The 12,713-nt window shown below is 39.4% G+C and overlaps 1 pseudogene; it reads left to right on the forward strand.

Annotated features, from left to right (window-relative positions):
• The first annotated feature begins 1,313 nt into the window (after nt 1–1,313).
• LOC110202642 (heterogeneous nuclear ribonucleoprotein A1-like) lies at nt 1,314–5,182 on the forward strand (annotated as a pseudogene).
• Nucleotides 5,183–12,713: the final 7,531 nt, after the last annotated feature.

Consider the following 12,713-nt stretch of genomic DNA (forward strand, 5'->3'; position numbering starts at 1 on the left):
ACTGCCAGTCCTAAGGACCAACCTTCTTGACCCAGCCCAGCAATGAATTTACCTAACCACTGAAATATAATGTCCTAAAAGCCAGGAATCAGCTCAACCATATGCTGTGGCATACCCAGAAGTGAATTTTGTGGCAGGAATATTTGAAGTAACCACTGTTAAGTTTGAGCCCACTCTCCTCAGAGAATAAAGTGGTTGATGAGTTGTAAGCTCCCAGTTTGGGAGTACTTCCACTCTTGCTACATTTTCCTGAGGAAACATCCTTTTGTAAAAACTAATTGATGTTAACTGGTTATTAATGATATTGAGGAGATAATTGATCATTTGCTACCAGGGCAGTATACACTGATTAGATGATATTAAGATGGTAACTGCACAAATGATATTGGGAGAATATCCTGAATGGGAGTTCATGAGGTATAAAATAAGAGAAAGATAATGCCAACCCCTTGGGGGGTACCTCTAGAACTCTGAGGTGAGATGTAGCCAGTAAAGCTATGGGGCCTTGACCCATCAGTCTGAGTGTGGGTTGGGAGAATGAGTCCAGACCCTATATATGCTGTATTATGAATCCCATCATACTTCTTATTTCTATCTTGAGTCTATTCAAACCCCCAGGTGTTAAGACTGAAAGGGTATGGGTAACCTTATGATTGAATTGACAATCTTTGCCTTTGCTTGCCCTCATGCAACCACAATGATACATTGTGGAGCCTGTGGTTTTCTTCTATTTCTGCTTTGCAACAAAATCCCTGTGCTTCCCATGTCTGCAAACAGCATTTTTCCTAGAACTGGACCGATGAAGCCTTATGCTCCTGTATAAAAGGAAGTAAAATTTCACAGTTTTCAGTAGGAAAAGTTCACTGGAAGTGCTTTCAGATTCCACAAGGTATCTAACCTTTAAGAAACTACCACCTGTCAAATTTTGGTATAGTATCAAAGAAAATATCCCCAATTATCTGAAAAGGCTGTGAAAATATTCTTTTCCAATTACATATCTTTGTGAGGCTAGGTTTTCTTCATATACTTCAACCAAAACAACATTATAACAGATTGAATGCTAAAATAGATATGAGAATCCAGCTATTTTCCATTAAGTCATATATAAAAGAGATTTGCAAAAATGTAGAGCAATGCCATTCTTGTCACTAATTTTTTTCATTTTGGAAAATATAGTTGTTTTCATAAAAGTTATTTATGTTAACATATAATAGATTCATTATGGTTATTTTTAATGAATTAATAAATGTTTTAAAATTTTGTCAGTTTTAATTTCCAATACAGTAAATATTTATGCATACAACGCATGTAAAGAAAAGGTCTTTGGGGCCTTCAGTAATTTTTAAGAGTGTTTAGTGGTCCTAAGATCCAAAAGTTTAAGAACTGTTGATCTAACCATATCACTATAAATGAGAAAATTGAGATCCTGAGGGTTTTAAGGATTTGACTAAGGTTACACAGCAGAGCTAGGACTAGAACCAAGGTCTACTGATTCAGAGTTCAGCTCTCTTTCTGTTATACTATGAGATAGTCTTAGGATGGAGAAACTGAAGATCATCGATCCACAAGTATTTCTTGTGTTTTGGATATTCTTTTTTAAGTTCTGGAGATAAAAAGAAATGCAAAAATTGTCTGGGTGTTTATATTCTAAGGGGGGGGGAAACAATAGTAAATAACTATTTACAAATGTGACATGCAAACTAGAGTAGATGGAAGATATGATCAGACCACTATCTACCAGGGTTCCTCTCCATTTCCCCCAATACATATGAGCTACACTAGTTTGTTTTCTTCCCCGTAAAAAGTGATAAGGCTGTCCCCAGGAATTGATTGGTCCAGGGGGTTAAGGCACAAGTTATGTTCTCCTTGATTCAGCTTCTTAGTGGCCTGTAGCCAAGTTAGCACATGGCCAGAAAAGGTCCACCCACATGGAGTTGGTGCCTTTCAGACTTGGCAGATGTACCAAGACCATGCAAACCACCACACTCTGCCCTGATGACTTGATGTGTTTCCATCTGGAGGTTAAGGAGATCATGCTAGAAATAACAAACTAGGTGTTAGCATCCCTGATGAATATCCTTTATATGCTATGTCTAAGTAAACCTCCTCTTACTAATTACTGAATGATCTATGAATGCATCATTTCATTCCAACACCAAATCTAAACTAACAGGGGACCAGCTTGAGTCAGGTCTGCCTCTTTCAGAAGTTACCATTCAAAGGAACAGCTCTGTCAGCTGAGAGGACCAAGAAATGTTTAAGTTGAGCCTTGAAGAAGGGAAAGCATTCTAGGCATGGGGCACAAGCAGTGCAAAAGTATGGAGATGGGGGATACAGACTATTGCATGTGAGGGAAAGCAAATAGAGCAGTATGGCTGGATTGTAGAGGGGAGCACAGAATATGAAGAACAGAAATGTAGGAAGGGGCCTGGTATTTCTGTTGAAGGTATCAGCATCCTTCTAGTCTCCCCGATGCATAATCTCTTCATCACTCTCCTTCACCCTACATATCCAGTCAGTTACCAAATCTTACCATATCTTCCTCCACATCTCTCATATTTGACCCCTTCTCTCCACTTGCATAGCTACCACCTTAGTTTAGGCCCTCATCATCCCTTGCCTAAATCATTCTCCTTGTCCCAAATTGCTTATGGCTCTAATCCATCCTATACACTATGCCAAAATAATTTTCCTTAATCACAAAACTACGTGATTTTCTTACTCAATTAACTCTAGTGGCTTCCTCTTGTCTACAGGACAAAATATAAAATTCTCTGCTTTGCTTTTAAAGTTCTACACAACCAGTCCCCAAACTAGCTTTCTGGACATGACTCCCATTTCCACATTTTGAAATCCAACCAAACGGCCCTTCTATTTGTTCCTCATACATGACTTTGTTTGTCCTTCTTTCTTGAAGAGGACCATGACATCAGGGAGGTGATGTCATGACTTGCAAATGATTTAGACTTAAGTGAGGGAGGGCTGTGCAAAGTCACCAGCCTCACTCTCTTTTCTGGAGCCATCTGGGTCCAGTGGCAAGATGGAGATTGAACAACTGGAGATGGCCCCGGATGCAGTGGGAGCCCTTGGTCTTTTTAAGTTAAGGCCTTTCCCAGATCTCAGTTTGACTGAGGCAATGCCCATTCAGAGATTAAGGCTAGCATACGTGACATACCCAATCTCTTGTCTCCTTGCTATTGCATTGGCTTTCCCATATGTCTGAAATTCATCCTCTTCTTATTCCTGCCTCATACAATCCTTCCCTTCCTTTAAGATGCTCAGGCCCCATCTACTACCTGAAGTCTTTCCTGATTTCCCCCAACTGCAAGTGCCCTCTCTCCCAAAGTACCTTGTATTTAACTACTTTGCATATGTTTGTATTTATTAACTTTACATGTATGTTGTATATATTTGCATATATATATTATGTATATATTTTGCAAGCAAAATTGTTCTAGTCTTTTTACTTGTATCCCCAGTACTTAACACAGTGCCTGCACACAGGAGGTGTTTAATAAATACTTGTTGCTTTCTGTCTTTAATGCTGAATGGAGAAGGATCACTGAAAAGTCTGCTCCCACCATGTCAAAGTCAGAATCCCCCAAGAAACCCAAGCAGCTGAAAGCTCTTCACCAGAGACTTGAGTTTCAAGATGACAGATGAGGGTCTAAGGAGCCATTTTGAGCCATGGGACACAGACTGGGTGGGAAGAAAAGATCTAAATGCCAAGTGTTTCAAGGGGTTTGCTTTTGTCTCATGTCCCATATCCCACAGTGGAAGAGGTAAATGCAGCCATGAATGCAAGACCTCGCAAAGTTGATGGCAGAGTTGTTGAACCAAACAGCTGTTTCCACAGAGTTTCTCAAGGACCAGGTGCCCACTTAACTGTGAAAAAGATCTTTGTGAGTGGCATTAAGGAAGACACTAAGGAGTATCACATAAGATACTACTTTGAACAACATGGGAAAATGGAAGTGATTGAAATCATGACTGACTAAAGTAGTAGGGAAAGTGGGGGATGGGGGAGTGTTACTTTTGTCTCTTCTGATGACCATGACTGTGGATAAGATTTTCATTCAAAAATACCATACTATGAATGACCACAATTGTGAAGCAAGGAAAGCCAAGAAACGGCCTGTGCTTCATCTAGTCCAAGAGGTCAAAGTGTTTCTGGAAACTTTGGTAGTGGCCATGGAGGTGGCTTTGGTGGAAATGATGGCTTTGGTTGTGATGGAAACTTCAGTGATTATGGTGGTTTTGGGGGCAGTTGGGATGGTGGAGGACGTAGTGGAAGTGGAGATGGCTACAATGGATTTGGCAATGACAGAAAAAGCTTTGGAGGTGGTAGAAGCTACGATAATTTTGGAAACTACAACAGTGTTTTCAAATTTTGGTCCCATGAAGGGAAGGAACTTTGGAGGCAGGAGCTCCAGCCCTTATGGTGGGGGGCCAATACTTTGCCAAACCACCTAACCAATGTGACTATGGTGGTTCCAGAAGTAGCAGTAGTTGTAACAGTTGCAGAAGACTTCAATTGCTGTTATGAAACAAAGCTTGGCAGGAGAGGAGAGCCAGAGAAGTGACATGGAAGTTACAAGTTACAACAGATTTGTGAATTCAGTGGAGAACAGTGGTGACAGGGCCTGGCTGAAACAAAACATGTTTTAGACAATACTCTTTATGAATGGGCAAAACCCCCCACAAAACATCAGGACTGTATTTGTGACTAATCGTATAACAGGTTATTTTAGTTTCTGTTCTCTGGGAACATTCCAACAAAAAGTTTTAATGAAGATTTTTTTTTGTACCCATGCTGTTTGCTGAATGTAATAGTCTAATCATGATGTTAAATAATTTTTTTAAATATGTAAAAATATTTTTGTTCCTAAAAATAACATGGAGCCTCTGAAGTTTATTGAATGGTGGGGGTGGGGAGGGTGACATTGTTATACCTAGTGTTTAGGAAAATCACTTTGGCAATTGTGAGGATATAATGGAGTGAAGAGAGAGACTACTGATCTGCAGGGATGCTATAAGGCTCAAATGATATAATAAATGTAAAGCATTTTGCAAACTTGAAAGCTCTATATAAATGCTGTTATTATTGTTATTATTATTATTGTTATTATTATTATTATTATTATTATTATTATTATTATTATTATTACTATCCTCCTACAGTCACCAGGCCTCCGGACCAGGGATGACTTTATTCCCTGAACCTTCAACTGATCTCCTGCTCAGCCTGAGCTATGTTTATAGAGTAATACAGGGGCGTGCTGGGAATATTTATCAACTGGACTCTCTGGGGAAAAATACATGTGCATACACACTTTCAAGTTTAATTTGCATTATTAATCCTTTTTTATCCAGACCCTCAACAAAATTAAAAAAATCAAACTGATTTGTGGCAGAAGTGCAAATACTCACACTGTAGTTAGAACTGGCTCCAGTACACCCCTGAAATATATCCATGAATGCGGATTAGGAGACATATTAGAAAGAGGTTGTGTAGGCAGAAACAGAAACAATTAGCAACAGTCTGGATATGTAAGGTGAATGAGAGTGAGGAGTCAAGGATAACACTTATTTTGAAAATTTGAGTTCTGGGTAAATGGTGGCCCTCTTGAAATAGAGAAATTTGGAAGGGGAGAATGGTTTGGAGGGAAAGGCAATGACTTGTTTTGGACTTTGAGATTACTATGGGACATCCAGTTCAAATTTTCAATTGATAATTATAGCTCAGGAAAGAGACCCAGATATATAGACCTAGGAATAATCTGCATAGATGTTATCATTGAACCTGTGGGAGCTGATGAGGTCACCAAATAAGACAGTATAGAGAGAACAGAGAATAGGGCTCAGGAAAGTGAGCCTTGGGCTATACCCATAGTTGAAAAGGAGCAACAGTCAGACAAATAGATAGCAAGTTAGCAGTATTATGGAAACCCAGAAAAGAGAAAAATATCCAAGAGAAGAAAATGATCAATAGAGTCAAATGCTGGAAAGAGATCATGATGGATGAGGATTGAGATAAGGCCAATAAATTGGACAATTAAAGATCATTGGTTTACCTAAAAATCCACTGCTAGGCATATACCCCAAGAAGGTCATTGATAAAGGAAAGAAAGAAAGAAAGAAAGAAAGAAAGAAAGAAAGAAAGAAAGAAAGAAAGAAAGAAAGAAAGAAAGAAAGAAAGAAAGAAAGAAAGAAAGAAAGAAAGAAAGAAAGAAAGAAAGAGAGAAAGAGAGAAAGAGAGAGAGTGAGAGAGAGAGAGAGAGAGAAAGAGAGAAAGAGAGAAAGAGAAAGAGAGAAAGAAAAAGAAAGAAAGGCAGGTTGCATATACACCTATATATATATATGTATGTGTATATGTGTGTGTGTGTATATATACATATATATATATATATATATATATATATATATATATATTAGCAAAGAATTAGAAACAAAACAAATGCCTATTAATTAGGGACTGGCCAAACAAATTATGGCACATGAATGTAATGGAATATTACTGTGCTTTAAGAAACAGTAAACAGGTGCAGATTAGGTGGCACAGTGGATAGAGCTCTGGCCTTGGAGTCAGGAGGACCTGAGTTCAAATCCAGCCTCAGACACTTGACATTTACTAGCTATGTGACCTTGGGCAAGTCACTTAACCCTGATTGCCTCACCAAAGAAAAGAAAAGAAACAGTAAATGATGGATATAGAAAAGCATGTAAATATTTAAATGAACTGATATAAAGTGAAGTAAGCAGACCTGGTAAAATAATATATATAATGACTATAACAATGTAAATGGAAGGAACAACAATTACCAAAAAAATTAAACATTAAAGGTTGTAAAATTACAAAGAACAAACTTGTCTCAAAAGAAGAGATAGGAGAAGACTCCTCCCTCTCCTTATTTGAACAGGTGAGAAGTTCACAGGTGAGAAACTTTGCATGAATTGTCAGATTTTTTCTACTGTTTTCAACTAACCAGTTTTGCTGATTTTTTTTCCCTCTTCCTCTTTTTCTTTCAAAAATTTATATATTACAAGAGATGGCTTTCTAGAAAGGGGGTAGAGTGGGGGTGGTGGAGGCACACAGGGGAAATTTAGGCAATGTAAAAAAAACAAGCGTAACAAGAGTTTAGTACTTGCCTAGACCACCTAAAATGATGGCATCCAAGAAGAAAATACAAAAACAGATTACTGGTAACTTTGAAGAGAGTAATTTTAGTAGTAATTTTAGGTCAAAAGCCAAAATAAAGAAGATTTAAAAGTGAGTGAAAGGAGAAGGAGGTGGAGGTGTAGATGGCTTTTTCAAGGAATCTAGCTGGGAAAGGAAGGAGAGACATATGATAGTAAGATCAAAGAAGGAGTTCTTAAGGATGGGGAAGTTGTGGAGATGTTTTTGTACAGCAAGGAAGAATCCAGCAAATAGGGAGAGAATGAAGATTAATTAGAGAGAAGGTGGAGATGATAGGGCATTCTGCTAGAGAAGATGAGAGGGGATATAATTTAGGGTGAGTGTAGAGGGTTTGGCTTGGCAAAGAGAAGGGCTACCTCTTCATTAGAAATGAGAGTAAAGGGTGAGATAGTGGGAGTGATGGCAGAGGGATATGAGATGAGAATGGAAGAAGAGAAGAGGGCCTAGGACAGAGCCTTGTGAGACACCCTAAGTTAGTAGTCATGATCTGGATGAAGATCTAACAAAGGAGACTGATAAGGAGTGGTCAGACAGGTGGAAGAATCAGAAGAAAGCGGTGTTATGAAAACCAAGAGAGAAAAGAGTATCGAGGAGAAGTGGCAAAGAATTAAAAAAGGAAGATGATTAAGAAAAGACTTTGGCAATTTAGAGATCATTGGCTGTGAAGAGAACAGTTTCAATTTAATGATGAGATTGGGAGCCAGATAGTAGAGGGTTTAGAATCGAATGAGAAGAGAAGTAGAAGCACCAACGTAGAGGGCTTTCCCAAAGAGTTTTGCTGCAGATGGGAGAAAAGATATAGAATGATAGCTCTCTAGGATGGTTTGATTACATGAGGTGTGCTTGGGTTTCGTTATGTTTTTTTAAGGACTGAGGAGACATGGCAGCAGGAAAAATAGGGAGAAATTAAGCATTAGTGAGAGAAGGGAATAATTGGAAGGCATTTTTCTGCAAAAGATAAAATACATTGGGATCATGTGCTAGAAAAAAAGGATACCTCTTCATGTGAGACAGGGGTGATGGAAGAGATTGTAGAGAAAGATATGTGAGTGATGTGAGATTAGGAGAGGAGAAAAGGTAGCTCACATTTTTGTTTTTGTGAAATATGAGTCAAAGCCCTCAGTTGAGAGGGTGTTAAAATGTGGTGCCACAGGAGGGTTGAGGTAGGATAAAAAAGTTTGGAGTTGTCACTGTGGTGAATGGGATAATGAATTGGTTAGGGAATTGTAAAAGGATTACCTTGTTCCAGTAACAGCTCAACTGAGATCATATTGATGGGGTATGGGCCCATCATTCAGTTTCAGAAAGAGACCTTTGCTCCTTTAGCCAAAAAGAATTTGGCTCCCATTTGTCTACAGGCACCAGAAAACCCTTAAACTTTAGGTTCCTTATTGACTCCCTTTATCTCCCTTTGAAAGCCCTAGCCCCACCTTTTGATATTATGCAGATGCCTTTCAAACTTCTTCCTTCCAGTTCCCTTCATTATTTATTCCCATCATCTATTCAATCTCTCAGACCTTCCAATCGGAATCCTCACCTAGACCCTTTTCCCAGCCCCCTCCTCTGGCCACCCAAAGTTACTTTAGGGTATATAAGATCCACCCTGGCCCCCATTCAAATACTGAGACCTTCTCATGCCCAAAAGGCTGAGATTTTCTCATGCCTGCTCATCCCTACAGGCCTTACTAATGTTCAGATTCCTTAAGAGTCTGACTTGTTTTATCTCTAATAAACTTTTTCTCTGGCTGGAAGAAGATTTGAATTGAATTCATTCAGACAGGGCCCGAGTCTAGATCTTAGAGTCCCAGCACCCCTAAACCTCTAGACCTCATCAGTATAGCATGAATTTGTAGTGAACCTAAGCAGCAAAGGCTGGGATTTGGCAAGAAATGATCTGCAATAGGACAATAGGGGCAAGGGACTGAATAGTATAGAGTCGAACTGGTCCACCAAGGGGTAGAGACAGAGAAAGAAATAGTATGTGGCCAATGCAAGGATGATGGACTGGAAAAGAACTGAGGAGTGGAGGGATTGCAGGGTATGATGAGGACAAAAAAACATGCTGCTCTGAAACTCAATGATCCCAATAATATTCAGCAGTCTTATATCCCAGGACTCAACCACAGGTACTTTTATGTTCCATCCAGACTAGATTTTTTGCTATCTCCCAAACATATCCAGTATTCCTTACCCATCTACAGCCTGAACACACACTCACACACATCACCTTGCCTGTCCCGGTATATTTCCTTTGCCTCCCCCTCAATTCCCAATGCCTAGCAATTGAAATCTTAAGGATCTTTCCAAGTGTGAACTGAAATGACATCTCTTTTATTACAGCCTTCTCTGATCTCCCAAGCTAGAAGTGATTTCCCCAAGACTCATTAAACTCACATCTATTGTGCAACTCTGTTTATAGGGTTTTGGGGTTTTTTCATTTTTGTTTTGTTTTATTTTTGCATATCTTATCTCATCTACTAAGTAGTAAATCTCCTTGGAGGTAGTCATTACAGAAACTCACATACAATCACTTCCATTAATAAGTTTATAAAGTGTGTCCTTCATGGCAACCCTGTAAGGCTGATAATGAAAGTATTAATATCCTCATTATATAGATAAGGATACTGAGGCTCAGAGCAATTAAATTATTTGCCAATAATAACACAGCTATTGTGTCACAATTGAAACTGGGTCTCTCACCTGCTTCCAATATATTACTTTTTTCCGCTTCATTACATTTCTTTGTAATTTTGTTTCCCTCATAGTTCCAGGCCTTGAACGTACATAGTAAGAACGGAATGTGTCCAGGGAATGTATCTAAGTTTCCTTAAAGTGAAAGCTTGTTACAGATTAGGGACCCCTATTGTTTATTTTCATAAAGCATTAATGTTGAATGCTAGGATAGTAATCACCATATGGGGCATTTGAGGATTTTGCCTTTTGATGGCTTCTGCTAAAAGTCCCTGGCCCTGATTTTTTGTGCTACTTAACCCAGATAAGATCCTTATTGAAAACCCAGACCACTTAACCTACCTTGGCAGCCTATCTCCATCCAACACTCCAGCAGACTACCCGGTGTCCATCCTCCCTGATTGCAATGTCCTCAGTAAAACTTGCTTCACTTTCTCTCTGATCTCATTTTGATGGTGGTAGCCTCTCCTCGGAAGCATGAGGCAACGGTTAACTAGTGATTTGGCAGGCCCGCCTATGCTACCCAAGCCTTTTACTTAGAGAGCAAAGGCTGAAATCAGAAGCATGTGCCTTAAAGCAGGACGTTTTTGTGCCCTAGCCCTCATCCCTAACACCAGGGGTGTGACTAGGGAACCCTGCCCCAAAACCAGGTACCCCTTGGCAGCATAAATGGCAGATAAGGGAAACTGCCACCTTTCCTTGTACTGAGACTTCGGTATGTTCAGAACCTCCCTAAGTTTGTACATAAAGACATAAGCCTTTGTTTCTCCATATAACAACTTATCTCTGTGGATCAAGATTCTCAGTCCTATTCTCAAGCAAATTTAAAGAACAGAGTAGAAGCTGAACATATGTGGATATCTATTCCAAAAAGTACTGTGAGAACAAAACTACTGGATCACAAGAAACAGAATTAAGGGTCTCTAATCTATTTGTGTTCTGTTAAACATTCACCAACTTTTTGATACTCAGAATGTTATTTTGTACCAAATAGTTTTCTTTATGAAAAATTCTATTTTATTTCTTTTGTTCATTTTTGTGTCAGCCTGGCAGGGGAGACAGAGAAAGCCTCCCTCTGAACTAGAAAGAGCTAGGTTCAAGTCTTGACATTTGACAAAAAGTGGCTGGGCCAGTCACTTCTCAGAGGCAGCTAGGTGGTTCAAGGGATAGAGCACTGGGCCTGGAGTCAGGAAAACCAGAGTTCAAATGTAGCCTTAGATGCTTTCTAATTGTGTGCCCATGAGCAAGTCATTTAATCTGGATTTGCCTCAGTTTCCTCAATTGTAAAATGGGGATAATAATAGTACCTACCTTCCAGGGTTGTGAAGATCAGATGAGACAGCAGAGTGTCTGGCACAGAAGAGGTGCTAAATATAAATGTTTATTCCCTTTCCACCCCACTGCCCTCAGGCAACCCTCTAAAACTATAAATTGCAGATCTGCATTGGTAAAGGAAGTTGCCTTTACTCATAAAATCACATTTTCAATGATTCCCTATTCTCATTTCAATATATATTCACATATTCCCTATGTGCAGGGATGTACTAGAACCAGATCCAATTTGAGCTAACTCAAATTTTTAGTTAATTTTTTACCTTGGAAATAGGCAAACACTGCAGATCCAGGCTTGATTTTTTACTATTATATTGTCAGAGGCTCCAAAACTTTTTTGGCCTGCCGCCCTCTTTTCAAAAAAGTTCCCCTCTAACAGTTTGGGTATTTTTTTTTAAATTTGCATCATTTCAAAAAATATAATATATATATATATATATATATATTTTAAATGACATCTTACATTTAATAATTTATTGTAATTTTGTGGGTTTTTTCTTGTATTGAAATTTTGATGAGACAATATTGTGTCATGCAACTGTATACTATGGTATCATAAGTGAGTCATTACATGCATATATTCCTGCCGGTGCATGCTGGACTTCCTGCCAACGTGCTATACAATTACCTGTCAGCACTTGCTTGTAAGACCTGTTGGTAGACTTAACCATTGATTGGTTATTACATTTTGTGTGTTTATTTGGAAAATAATGGAATCACTATGACTCAATTACACAAGAGATGAAACATGTACGAATGGTTTTTCAAAATTTTCTTCTCTTCTTTCCTTATGCTTCCACTGCCTCCTTATTTTCATTCAATGCCCCTCCCCCCCCAATTGCACCCGAGGCTACTACCACACTCCCCCGATCCTTCCAGTGCCGCCCCCCCCCCACTATCATCCACTTTGGGAACTTATGGTAGGCTTAGGAAAGTAATGGCAAAAAATTAATGCTGAATAACAGGGCTTAAACTTAAAACTATCAAGGGTTTTTTTTTTGAGAGCCCATTGTTAAAACATTTTACAAGCACACCACTGCATATACATGCATATACATACGATTTATTTCATTTCATATTCAATAAGGAGGTAGAAGATCTGCTGGAAGCAGAGGGGTGTGTTTATAGGGTTGGGTGCTTTAAAAGGCTGGAAAACCTGTGCTTTAAACTTCATCCACAGAGTACCCAAATACACCATAGAACACAATCATCGAGATGAAGAGTCAGTCCTCCAGATTTCCTAGAAGGGAAACTGTGGACATGAAGAAAATGTTAGACGAGCTTCTAATACTGTGTTCATGGTCCCAAGGTCGTTGAGTGCCTGAGGTTCTGGAGAGGCCATTAAGGGGCGTGCGCGGGCATTCCTCCGCCCCCACCCCACCCCTCCGTTGACCCCGCCCCCACCGCAGCAGAAGCCAGGTCCTTCTGGGAGGGAGCCGTGCACACGTGGGCATCCTCGCTGCTCCCCCACGTGGAGGGGGCCTTCTGAGGA

Source organism: Phascolarctos cinereus, unplaced genomic scaffold (assembly GCF_003287225.1).
Source record: "Phascolarctos cinereus isolate Bilbo 61053 unplaced genomic scaffold, phaCin_HiC Scaffold_5;HRSCAF=322, whole genome shotgun sequence".
Lineage (NCBI taxonomy): Eukaryota > Metazoa > Chordata > Mammalia > Diprotodontia > Phascolarctidae > Phascolarctos > Phascolarctos cinereus.